The sequence below is a fragment of the Cetorhinus maximus genome, chromosome 1 (assembly GCF_964194155.1).
Source record: "Cetorhinus maximus chromosome 1, sCetMax3.hap1.1, whole genome shotgun sequence".
In the NCBI taxonomy this organism is placed as follows: Eukaryota; Metazoa; Chordata; class Chondrichthyes; order Lamniformes; family Cetorhinidae; genus Cetorhinus; species Cetorhinus maximus.
In genome coordinates this window covers 249,843,887-249,857,595 of record NC_135879.1, presented here as the reverse complement: position 1 = coordinate 249,857,595, position 13,709 = coordinate 249,843,887, and positions in this window count along the sequence as shown.

The window sequence follows — 13,709 nt, the reverse complement described above, 5'->3', positions numbered from 1 at the left end:
TCTAAATCCCTCCCTCCTACACCATCTCTTCAGCCACACATTCATCTGGTCTATTCTCCTATTGTTGATCTTGCTAGCACGTGGCAATGGGAGTAATCCTGAGATTACTACCTTCGAGGTCCTGCTTTTTAATTTATTTCCAAGCTCCCTATATTCTGTTTTCAGGCCCTCGTCCCTCTTTTTACATACGTCATTGGTACCAATATGGACCACGACCTCTGGCTGTTCACCCTCCACCTTCAGGATGTCCTGCAGCCGCTCAGTGACATCCTTCACCTTGGCACCAGGGAGGCAACATACCATCCTGGTGTCACGTCTGCGGCCGCAGAAATGTCTATCCATTCCCCTCAAGATAAAATCTCCTATCACTATTGCTCTCCTGCTCTTTTTTCTCCCCCCCCCGCTGTGCAGCTGAGCCTCTTGTGGTGCCACGGACTTGCTCTTGCTGCATTTCCCTGAGAAACCATCTTTCCCAGCAGTATCCAAAATGGAAATCTGTTTACAGTGGGAGATGGACCCAGGGGACTCCTGAAGTACCTGCCTAGTACTTTTACTCTGCTTGGCGGTCATCCATTGCCTTTCTGCCTATGTACTCTTTACCTGCAGTGTGACCACCTCACTCTACATGCTATCCTTGAAGAGCTCATCTTTGTGGATGCTCCATGGTGACTCCAGGTGCAGCTCTGAAATGCGGATTTCAAGTAGCTGCAGGTGGAGACGCTTCCCACACATGTGGTTGCCCTGGACACTGGAAGTGTCCCTGACTTTCCACATTGCACAGGAGGAGCATTCCACTTGACTGAGCTGCCCTGCCATGGTTTACTCCCTTTACTTTTACTTCCCCTAGTTTAGAGAACATTAAGGACAGAATAAATACTCACCAGGTCCTACTTACTGAGGTTGCCACTCTTCTTACTGAGGAAAGGTAGAAAATGAAAGGATCCCTCCTCCCCACTTCCCCAAGTTCCCCTTTTCACCAAACATCAACTGAAGAACTCTAATGCAGCCCAAAGTAGCACTCCAGTGCAGATAAAAGCAGCACTGTTGATGGCTTGCTTTTATGCTGTCTGAATCTAGCGTCTGAAAACTTGTTTAGCCAGTTAACTAAATAACTAGCTGCAGCTGCAAGTAGAGCCTGTATAGCCCCTGTTTTAAAGCTGGATTAAAACTCACCTTCCCAACCAAAACAGGAAGTTTTAGTTAGTTGCTAAATTAAAGAAAGATTAGACTTTAGATAGAAATTAACCATTAAATGTCCCTCTGTCACCAAACTCCACTCTCATGCGGCCCAAAGCAGCACTCCAGGGATGACACTTAAATTTGGAATGCTACTCTCCTTTCCTGTCCTGATGACGTCATTGAACCATTGTATCCATGAAAAGGAACCACACACCTGCTGCCCACCTCCTTCATGACTTCTAGCTACTCCTCCTTGGTTTTGGAGGCAAATTCCTTACTCTCATCCACTGGGAATAATTTCTCTGCTGGCCCTTATAGCCTGCTGATCATCAGTGATGCCTCAGAGAAACAGAGAAAAGCCTTCCCTCTTTTAGTTTCCATCATTGTGGTTGTTGTCTCTTAGTTGCTAGTTGTAAAATAGTTCCATTCTGCTCCTCACTGTAGTCCTTTTAAATAGGGTCAGATCTATTACGTCATAGATGGAGTACATTCAGCTCATCAAGGCCATGCCAGCTCTTTATAGAACAATCCAGTCAGTTACAATCCACTACTCTATCCCTGTATTCATGCAGATTTATTTCCTTCAAGTGCCTATGCAATTTTGTTTGAAATCATTGATTATTTCCTCTTCCATCACCCTTGTGGGCAGTGAGTTCCAGGTACTTACCACTCACTGTATAAAAACGTTCTCCCTCACAACTCCTGCATCACCCATTTATACACAGTGAGTGGTAATGACCTGGAACTCGCTGCCCATGAGGGTGGTGGAAGCGGAAACAATCAATGATTTCAAAAGGAAATTGGGTGGGAACTTGAAGGAAATAAATTTTCAGGGCTACGAGGATCAAGCAGGGGAATGGGACTGACTAGATTCCTCTGTGTGAAGCCAGCATGGATTTGATAGGCTGAATGGCCACTTTCTGCACTGTAAATGACTCGATGGGTGAAATCATCCCAGATTTGCACAAAGTGGGTTAGAAGGCGGGAAAAAAAGTCATTTACCCACCTGCTGTAATGGCGGGTTTTCGCACAGTATCGTCCCATTCCCACCTCATTAATTACGCTGCCACAGGAAACATGCCATCTCCACTGACGGGAGGCCTCCGATTTGCCCGCCACGCCGTCACCTCACCACTTCCTGACGCAGGGTGCCACACTTAAACTGCAGCCACATGCACACATCTCAATGCTTGCTGCCCAGGACTACTCCAGTGAAGACATGGCCCCAAAAGCCAAGAAGAATGCAGCCCCCCAGTTCAGTGACGCATCCCTGGGATGCCTTCTGGATGCCGTGGAGGCCCACTGTGATGTCCTCTACCCTCGCTCTGGCCGCAGGAGGCCCATCAGTCTCATCATTCTGGCTCAGGAGGCCGTGGCAAAGGTGGTCAGTTCCAATGCTGCACACAAGAGGTCGGTCATCCAGTACAGAAAACAGATGAATGATCTCATCCATGCTAGCAGGGTAAGGCTAATCTCACACTCACAAGGTCATCACACATTCACTGGCATCTCACTCACTGCCAGCTCAAGGGACATCACCACACACTCACTCACACAAACCCTCACATCTCCATCTGGCTTCATCTCCTCTGGAGACTCCCTCCTCAGCCCTCACCATCTTGAGGCCAGTTGCACAGATCAACATATGCCCCCACATACTCCCTGGGATGCCTCCTTCCCCTGTACAGCTCTCGTCCTGCAGCCTCTCCCCTTGCCTGAGGCCACTTCTCCCCCTTCCCCAAGCATGCATTAGCCCGACAGCCATTGAACCACCCCTCCGTTTGGCTGCTCTAGTAGGTGAAGGCCTGCCCGTGAGCCCCCCTAAAAGTGATGTGGTGCTGCCTGCGAAGCCTGGTGCTGATGACCACCAGTGCTGCCCAAAGCAAGGTGGGCAAACAAGCCTCAAAGTCCTGAGCAAAGTGCAGCTCGCCAGGTGCACGTCGCTTATGTACAGTTGTGATACACATCGGCATGATCCAGTGTGGGGGGGGTGATTCTGGTGAGCAGGATATATGTATGCGAAAGTATTAAAATCAGGATCCCGACATGTGGCAGCGGGAAACCCAGCCCACCATTGATGAAGGCAGCGGACGATTGCAAACGAGCTTCACATGAAACCAATTTTTGGCCTTCTCACCATATTGTTCCAACGCCAATGGGGCCGGAAAATTCCGGCCTATGACTCTAACCTCTCCAAGTCCCTGTTGATTTTCTTCCTCCCTCTCTCCAAACCCACCGAGTACCTTACTCCTCACTGATGATAAATTGACAGCCTGTAGTTACTAGGAATGTCCTTACACCCTTTCTTGAATAAAATTGTCACATTTGTCACTCTCCAATCATTTTGCACCACCCCTGTATCTAGGGGAGATTAGAAAACTATGGCCAGCTATCTCCACTCTCAGTTCCTTTAGCAACCTGGGATGCAAGCCATGTGGATCAGGTGGCTTAGCCACTCTAAGCACAGCCAGTGTCTCCAATGCCTCCTGCATTTCAATTTTCACCCCATCCATTAATTCTTCCAGCTCCACTTTAACCAATATTTCATCAGTATCATCTTTCTTGGTAAACACTGATAGAAAGTACACATTAAATATTCTAGCCTTGCCTTGAGCCCGTCCATAATAGTGCAGCTCCAACTTTCAGTTGGAGGTCAGGATCAAGCCTACCTTCAGGAAACATGGACGTGAGAACCTGGATGTGAGATTCTAATTCTTGGCTCACTTGAAGGGCCATGGATAAACTACCTCATGAACTTTCGGGTTCCTGACTTGCCACCGACCATCTCCTCAGTGAGTGGGTCCAAACATTAAAATTTAATTCTATGATACCGAATCACAGAAATAAGTTGAGGATAACCTGTGGCATAACTAATGACTCATGCAGTCTACAATTCTTAACAATGGGTCTGATGTTCTGCACTTCCAGCAAAGAAGGTTGCTTGAAGACTTTAAGAAGTCTTAAAAATGAACATTTCTGCATTATGGAATCTTTGGGTCAGTGCCTCTTTCATACTGTCCTGTCCATTCATAACCTACCTCAGGTTTTCCACAGTCACACTCTTCGCCTGGATCCACATAAAAATTTCCACATTTCTGTCCGCGAACCAACAAACTGGGATCAGGCAGGTTATAAAGGCACATCCCAACACCGCGGGCTAGACTGCGTTGCAAGGATTCTCTGCTGCAACTACTGAAGACCTGGGCTGGCTGAAGTCTGGAAGAATAAATGAGACAATCAAAACGGAGAGGGTCAAAAAACAATTACAATAAAGATTCAAATCCCACAGCTCAAAACTTCATCTCAACAACACTGTTTCTAATGAGGGAAATTAAACATAGAACCTTGAACGGAACCCTACTGTGTGCCTCCGCCTAATTGGCTAGGAGTGGCCTGGGAATAAATCGCACACCTTCCTGAACACAAATATGGATATTCTGGTGAGATCTGTCAATAACAACAATCTAGAGTTCATGCAATGCTCATTCCTCAGAAAAACACAAAAGAAAATACTTCCATTTTTAGCACATCCTTGGGACATACAAAACTTATCAGAGTCAAAGAATTGCTTTTGAAATATACTCACAGTTGTTATGTCTGCAAATATGAGAAGCAACTAGCACACAGAAAGATGCTACAAACAGTTATGAAGTAAATGTCAAGTTAATGAACTTTGCTAATTTTAGTTGATGGAGAATGGAGAACTCAGAAAAGGGGGGAAATTGTCCAGTTTCAAAGATGAGGAGAAATTTCTTCACTCAGAGGATGGTGAATCATTGGAATTCTCTGTCCCAGAGGGCTGTGGAGGATCAGTGTTGAGTATATTCAAGACTGAAATCGATGGATTTCTACATATTACAAATATCAAGGCAGGATAAAAGAGTACGAGGAGAGCGGCGGAGACACAGGATAAAAGAGTACGAGGAGAGCGGAGACACAGGATAAAAGAGCACTAGGAGAGTGGAGACACAGGATAAAAGAGCGCGAGGAGAGCGGAGACACAGGATAAAAGAGCGCGAGGAGAGCGGGGACACAGGATAAAAGAGCACTAGGAGAGTGGAGACACAGGATAAAAGAGCGCGAGGAGAGCGGAGACACAGGATAAAAGAGCGCGAGGAGAGCGGAGACATGGGATAAAAGAGCGTGAGGGGAGCGGTGGAGACACAGGATAAAAGAGCGCGAGGAGAGCGGAGACACAGGATAAAAGAGCGCGAGGACAGCGGCGGAGACACAGGATAAAAGAGCGCGAGGAGAGCGGAGACACAGGATAAAAGAGCGCGAGGAGACTGGAGACACAGGATAAAAGAGCGCGAGGAGACCGGAGACACAGGATAAAAGAGCACGAGGAGAGCGGCGGAGACACAGGATAAAAGTGAAAAAGTGATGTCAGAGGAAAGCTGTGACCTGAATGGTTAGTAGGAAATCTGCACCAAATTTGAAAAACAAACACTGCAAAGCTAATTAATAAATTAATTATCTAAGTCGAGATGGCTGGGCAGGTGATGTGCTGTAGCTGTATGATGTGGGAGCTGGCAGATCCCATTGCGAGCTGCAGTGACCACATCTGCAGCAAGTGTTGGTTGCTGGAGGAACTGCGGCTCAGAATTGATGAGCTGGAGTCCGAGCTCCGGACGCTGTGGCACATCCGGGAGGGGGAGAATTACCTGGACGCTTTGTTTCAGGAGGCGGTCACACTCGGTAGATTAAGTACCTCAAATTCGGTCAGTGGTCAGGGTCAGCAGAATGTGACTGTAAGTGAGGCAGGTAGAGGGATTCTGTGTTCAAGAACAGAGGAGCCTCAGCTCTTGACCTTGTCCAACTGGTACGAGGTACTTGCTCCCTGTGTGGATGAGGAACAGGGCTGTAAGGTGGATGAGCCAGCTGACCACGGTACCATGGCACAGGAGGACATTCAAGGGGGGGGAGCAAAAAGACAAGTGGTAGTTGTAGGGGATTCTATAATTAGGGGAATTGATAGCATCCTTTGTAAGCAAGATCGAGAGTCCCGCATGGTATGTTGCCTGCCCGGTGCCAGGGTGAGGGACATCTCTGACCGGTTTGAAAGGATATTGGAGAGGGAGGGGGAGGATCCAGTTGTGGTGGTCCACGTCGGGACAAATAACATAGGTAAGACTAGGAAAGAGGATCTGTTTGGGGATTATCAGGAACTAGGAACTAAATTAAAGAACGTGTCCTCAAGGGTTATAATCTCCGGATTACTACCTGAGCCACATGCAAATTGGCATAGGGACGCGAGAATAAGGAAAGTAAACACGTGGCTAAAGGAGTGGTGTGGGAAAGAGGGGTTCCATTTCGTAGGGCACTGGCATCAGTATTGGAACAGGAGGGATCTGTACCGTTGGGACGGTCTCCACCTGAACCGATCTGGGACCAATGTTCTAGCGAAAAGGATAAATAGGGTGGTCAACAGGACTTTAAACTAGAAAGTGGGGGGAAGGGAAGGGTAAAACTCCAAGAATATGACTAATGGGAACTATGACTAATGGGAATGACTAAAGCAGCAGGTTAGCGTGTGGGGGGGTGGATTCAACTTCATGGAAAATTATGAAAAAAACTGAAAAGAAAGGAGAGCCCAGGAGAGGCTATTAAGGTCCCTAGAACACAAAATAGGACAGAGTGTTTGGAAAGGGCTAGGATGTACTTCAAGCACATCAGATAAAGGGACGACAGTGAGAAAGGGGATGGGAAATACAGGACTGAAGGTGTTGTATCTGAATGCATGTAGTATATGAAATAAGGTAAATGAGCTTGTGGCGCAGATTGAAATTGGCAGGTATGATATGGTGGGCATCACGGAGACATGGCTGCAAGGGGATCAGGACTGGGAGCTAAATATCCAAGGATATACATCCTATCGAAAAGATAGGCAGGTTGGCAGACGGGGTGGGGTTGCTTTGTTAGTAAGAAATTAAATTAAATCGATAGCAAGAAACGACGTGGGGTCAGATGATATACAATCTGTGTGGTTAGAGTTGAGGAACCGCAAAGGTAAAGAAACCATAATGGGAGTTATGTACAGGCCTCCGAACAGTAGTCAGGATGTGGGGCACAAGATACACCAGGAGATGGAAAGGGCATGTAAGAAAGGCAAGGTTACAGTGATCATGGGGGATTTCAATATGCAGGTAGACTGGGAAAATCAGGTTGGTAGTGGATCCCAAGAAAAGGTATTTGTGGAATGTCTACGAGATGGCTTTTTGGAGCAGCTTGTGGTGGAGCCCACTAGGGAACAGGCAATTCTAGATTTAGTGATGTGTAATGAGGCAGATTTGATAAGGGAGCTTAAGGTGAAGGAACCCTTAGGAGGAAGTGACCATAATATGATAGAATTTACCCTGCAATTTGAGAGGAAAAAGCTGGAATCAGATGTAACAGTATTACAGTTGAATAAAGGCAACTACAGAGGCATGAGGGAGGAGATGGCCAGAATTGGCTGGAAGATGAGCCTAGCAGGAAAGACAGTGGAACAGCAATGGCAGGATTTTCTGGGAGTAATTTGGGAGACACAGCAAAAATTCATCCCTAGGAGGAAGAAGCATACTAAAGGGAGGACAAGGCAACCATTGCTGACAAGGGAAGTCAGAGAAAGCATAAAAGCTAAACGGAAAGCATACAATGCGGCGAAGAGCAGTGGGAAGCCAGGGGATTGGGAAGCCTACAAAGACCAACAGAGGACAACTAAAAAAGAAATAAGGAGGGAGAAGATTAAATATGAGGGTAAACTAGCCAGTAATATAAAAGAAGATTGCAAGAGTTTTTTTAGATTTATAAAGGGTAAGAGAGAGGCAAAAGTGGGCATTGGGCCGCTGGAAAATGACGCTGGAGAAGTAGTAGTGAGGAACAAAGAAATGGCGGAGGAACTGAAATGGTACTTTGCGTCAGTCTTCACGGTGGAAGACATGAGTAACATCCCCAAAATTCAAGAGAGTCGGGGGGCAGAGGTGAGTATGGTGGCCATTACCAAGGAGAAGGTGCTAGGAAAACTGAAAGGTCTGAAGGTGGATAAATCACCTGGACCAGATGGATTACACCCCAGAGTTCTGAAGGAGATAGCTGAAGAGATAATGGAGGCGTTAGTGGTGATCTTTCAGGAATCGTTGGAGTCAGGGAGGGTCCTAGAGGCCTGGAAAATCGCTAATGTAACCCCCCTGTTTAAGAAGGGAGTGAGGCAAAAGATGGGAAATTACAGGCCAATTAGCCTGACCTCAGTCGTTGGTAAGATTTTAGAGTCCATTATTAAGGATGAGATTTCAGAATACTTGTAATTGCATGGTAAAATAGGGCAAAGTCAGCATGGTTTCATCAAGGGGAGGTCATGCCTGACAAATCTGTTAGAATTCTTTGAAGAGGTAACGATCGGGTTAGACAAAGGAGAGCCAATGGATGTTATCTACTTGGACTTCCAGAAGGCCTTTAACAAGGTGCCGCACAGGAGGCTGCTCAGTAAGATAAGAGCCCATGGTGTTAGAGGCAAGGTACTAGCATGGATAGAAGATTGGCTGTCTGGCAGGAGGCAGAGAGTGGGGATAAGGGGGTCCTTCTCAGGATGGCGGCAGCTGACTAGTGGAGTTCCGCAGGGGTCAGTGTTGGGACCACAACTTTTCACTTTATACATTAATGATCTAGATGAAGGAACTGAGGGCATCCTGGCTAAGTTTGCAGATGATACAAAGATAGGTGGAGGGACAGGTAGTATTGAGGAGGCAGGGAGGCTGCAGAAGGATTTAGACAGGTTAGGTGAATGGGCAAAGAAGTGGCAGATGGAATACAACGTGGGGAAGTGTGAGGTCATGCACTTTGGTAGGAAGAAGAGGCATAGACTATTTTCTAAATGGGGAGAGAATTCAGAAATCTGGAGTGCAAAGGGACTTGGGAATCCTAGGATTCTCTTAAGGTTAACTTGCAGGTTGAGTCGGTATTTAGGAAGGCAAATGCAATGTTTGCATTTATTTTGAGAGGACTAGAATATAAAAGCAGGGATGTGCTGCTGAGGCTTTATAAGGCTCTGGTCAGACCACATTTAGAATATTGTGAGCAATTTTGAGCCCCGTATCTCAGGAAGGATGTGCTGGCCCTGCAGAGGGTCCAGAAGAGGTTCACGAGAATGATCCCAGGAATGAAAGGCTTAACATATGAGGAACGTTTGAGGACTCTGGGTCTATACTCGATGGAGTTTAGAAGGATGAGGGGGAATCTGATTGAAACTTACAGAATACTGAAAGGCCTGGATAGAGTGGGATGTGGGGGAAGATGTTTCCATTAGCAGGAGAGACTAGGACTCGAGGGCACAGCCTCAGAGTAAAGGGAAGACCTTTTAGAACAGAGATGAGGAGAAACTTCTTTAGCCAGAGAGTGGTGAATCTATGGAATTCATTGCCACAGAAGGCTGTGGAGGCCAGGTCATTGAGTGTATTTAAGACCGAGATAGATAGGTTCTTGATTGGTAAGGGTATCAAAGGTTACAGGGAGAAGGCGGGAGAATGGGGTTGAGAAACTTATCAGCCATGACTGAATGGCGGAGCAGACTCGATGGGCCGAATGGCCTAATTTCTGCTCCTATGTCTTATGGTCTGATGGTCATACCGGGATAGTGCAGGAAAATGGTGTTGAAGTAGAAAATCATAAAAGGCTAGCATGCAAGTAGAGCAAGTAATTAGGAAAGCTAATAGAATGTTATTATTTATTGTGAAGGAAACTGAATACAAAAGTAGGGAGGTTATGCTTCAGTTGTACAGGGTATTAGTGAGGCCATATCTGGAGTACTGTGTACAGTACTGGTCACCTTATCGTAAATGGAGTTTTGAAGCAGTTCAGAGAAGGTTTACCAGACTGCTTGCTTATCCCTACAACCACCCCACCCTCAACTTCTCTCTCCCCCCACCGCCCACCTTAGACCAGCTTATATTTCACCTCTCTCCCAACTATACTTCAGTTCTGCCGAAGGGTCATGAGGACTCGAAACGTCAACTGTTTTCTTCTCCACCGATGCTGCCAGACCTGCTGAGTTTTTCCAGGTAATTCTGTTTTTGTTTTGGATTTCCAGCATCCGCAGTAGCTTTTTGTTTTTACCAGACTAATACCTGGAATGGGTGGGTTGCCTTATGAGGAAAGGTTGCACAGGTTAGGATTGTATCCACTGGAGTTTAGAAAAGTAAGAGGCAATTTGATTGAAATCTTTAAGATCCTGATGGGTCTTGACAGGGTGGATGTGGAGAGCATGTTTCCTCTTGTGGGAGAATCTAGAACTCGGGGTCACTGTTTAAAAATAAGGGGTCGCCCATTTAAAGCAAGTGATGAGGCTCGAGGGGCTGAATGGTCTACTCTGCTCCTTGTTCGTATGTTTGCATGTAAAATCAGCCATGATCTCACTGAAAGGCAGAGTGGGCTTGAAGGGCTGAATGGTTTACTCCTGCTCCTATTTCTTATGTTCTTAAATACATGCAATCGATCGCAGCTTAGGTTGGAGAGCTGCAATTTAGGGTAGGACATCATGGTAATTTAAGCTCTGGTGGAACAAGCACTTTTCCTGTCTACCCCCATTAGAAGGGTTTGACATTGTGGTGCCATGTCAGCAGGTGATTCCCTAGGAATTTCACCTGGATCCTGAACAGATTTACTCGGCATAAGTCTACTTAAACAGATTTAGCGTTCATTACTGAAGTTCGTGAAGGCGCCAATATGTACCGGTTCCTCTGGGTCTCTAGCATCCCCTTCTGGAGCAGAAGGTTGATTCACTGAAGTCTGGCTGCCTCAATAGGGTGCTCCAAACCTACTTAAATTGGTCTGTATTTTCTTGGTTTCTCGCTGTGTTGTAACTGCTCCCCGCCCCCCTGCACATATCATCGACAATCTTATTAGTCTTCCACAGCTATCAACAGTCTTCATTTCTCACCCTCGTGCCTCTGCCATGATGCAACCAGCTTTTTTGTCTGCACAGACACACTTTGGAGTTGGGAAGTCATGGTCCATTCCAAGATTGTGTCCAATTCCATGAGCTAAATTGGAAGCAATGCCCAAACTTTCGGCAGTAGTATCCTAGGAAAACAAAAGCAAACAAGTATGAACAAGGACTAGGTGGAAAGGAGAGTTCCCAGGCTTAGCTGTGCTATATGGAGTAGCATTTTTCCATGGCAGTGAGGGGGTTGGGTGGTGGTCTCTGTTTTTGCAGCAGGGGAGAGCTCCGTTCCGGCTGCAGGAGTCTCCTCTCCTTCAGCAGGAGACTCCTTTCCCGCAGGGAGCTTCTTTACCCACAGGGAGCCTCCTTTCCCATGTGGAACCTCTTTTCCCACAGGGATATGAGGGAAATTGTTTAAACCATTATCCAAGCAGTTGTGCAAAAGCCTGAACCTTCCCTCGCTGGGGAAGATAACATTAAAAAAAAACTAAATCTAATAATGATTTATCTAATAATAATTGATAAACCTTGTTATTCCTGGATCACACTATACTGCAGCAACTAACTAACAATTTTCAGCATTTTGGTACGCTTTGGCATATATTTGATATTAAAGACCTTTACTGAATTTTTCACTCCATTCACTGTATGCAAATTGAAATAAACTTCTTTAAGCAAGGATATATTGGCCTTGAAGAGAGTACAATGCAGATTAAACAGAACTTAAAACCTTAAAACCAGAGTTAGACAATTGATCATCACAATACATTGCACACACATATATGATTAAAAAAGTCCTGTAGGATTCCATGCTTCCTGAGTTGGCCATTCCTGCAGCCAGAGGTGCCCACAAGTAGAAAATGAAATCAAAGAACTGACCAATGCTCACCAGAACAATACCTCCTGAGTCATCCGGAGAACACATGGAGCCAAACTCAACGAGCTGTTCAGTGATATTATTAAAGCTTCTGCCCCTGTGGAAGAGGTAAAATGTATTTGTTAACAGGGTGGGTGCAGGTGCTGTGAATGTTACAGGGTAAATGAAAATTGGTTTACAGTCCCTTTCCACGCCTCAAAATACAACTTTACCAGTATCTAAATGTTGATCAGGTATTACACATGTAGATGGGCTCCACTTTTGTGAGTGACCTGTACTGAATGATTGCACTACTTATGTATCATACGATGAAAATTATTCTGCTATCAAAGTCAATTTTGCAGTCTATGGATAAATTTGTAAATGGCAGGGCAATTTTTACATGGTCTGAGGAAGCAATTGGCTCCAGGAAATTTTCAAATCAAAATAGGGAGGGAGCTGGTGAAGTGAACATTGAAAGTGTTAAAGTGTTTTCTTTAGTTTTCCAGAAGAGGTGAGGCGAGAAAGACTGTTTTTGACAGCAAGGCAGCATTTGGCCACGTATGGTATCAAGTGTCAATGTCTTATCAATTACATTGTTTAGGTTTGTTAATGTCAATTAGATTGTTAGGGGAAACAAGGATTTGAACACATAATAACAGGGGATGCCCCTCATTGATTTTTAGTTTAATTTATTGAGTTTATTTCGCTTAAAAGAATCTATAAATAGGGATGCAGTTTCTTTTTAAGCGGCTGTCCCTTTAATTTGTACATTTGTTCTTTTGCTAATTTGTCCCCTTTATTTGTTATACTTGAAAGAGTATAAGTAGGGGATACCTCCTTGTGGGTCTGCTCCTGGGCCTGGCCAAAGTGGCCATTAACAGGTCCAGGTAGCGGGTCATGGAGGTGGTGGTTAGGCCCGAATGTCTGCCCCTATTTCCTGGCTATGTTCTCACCTGGGTGTCCCTGGAGAGGCAGCATGCAGTATTCACCAGCGCACTCGAGGTCTTCCATGACCAGTGCGCACTGCAGGAGGTTGGAATGCATCGTCAGCCCAGGAATGACATTTTAATTTAATTAGCTAAGTTTCCTTTAAAGTTTTGCCCTTTATTACAGTGCCCCTTTCAGAGGCTTTGTTATTTTTTAATTAATTTATTTTATTGGTTTATTTGTTATTTAAAGGAGCAAATAAATAAGGGATAGGAGTGTTGATGTTGAACACAGTCGATAAACTCTCCTGGCAAGGGAACGCTCTGTGCCTCAGTTTTGACTTCACCAACCAGCATGGATTCTATTAACATTGGCAGCAGAGGATGGTTGGTTAAAGGTGAAGATTGGAAACATAAGAACATAAGAAATAGGAACAAGAGTAGACCATTCAGCCCCTCGAGTCTGCTCCATCATTCAATAAGTTCATGGCTGATCTTGTGTTTCGATTAGTTATTTTGGAGAAACCAAGCAAGGAGTATCAGGGTATAATTTTCCCCCATTCTTCTGTGAATCTGAACCTTATTACAAATGGAAGAATGAAGAGCATATGTGTACATGGGTTACGTCCTTACCAAAGGTAAAGCAAGGCATGGCCTTTGCACTTTTGCTTCCCACCAGAAGCAGGATGAGGTGCCAAGTTATTTTGGAACTAGAGGCTCATCAACTGGACACTGAGGAAGGTTTGTATAACTCTGAAATTTCATGAAGAAAATTTGTAAGAAAGATGATCTGTTAAATTCATGTGAGGCCTGGTCGGACTTTGATAAA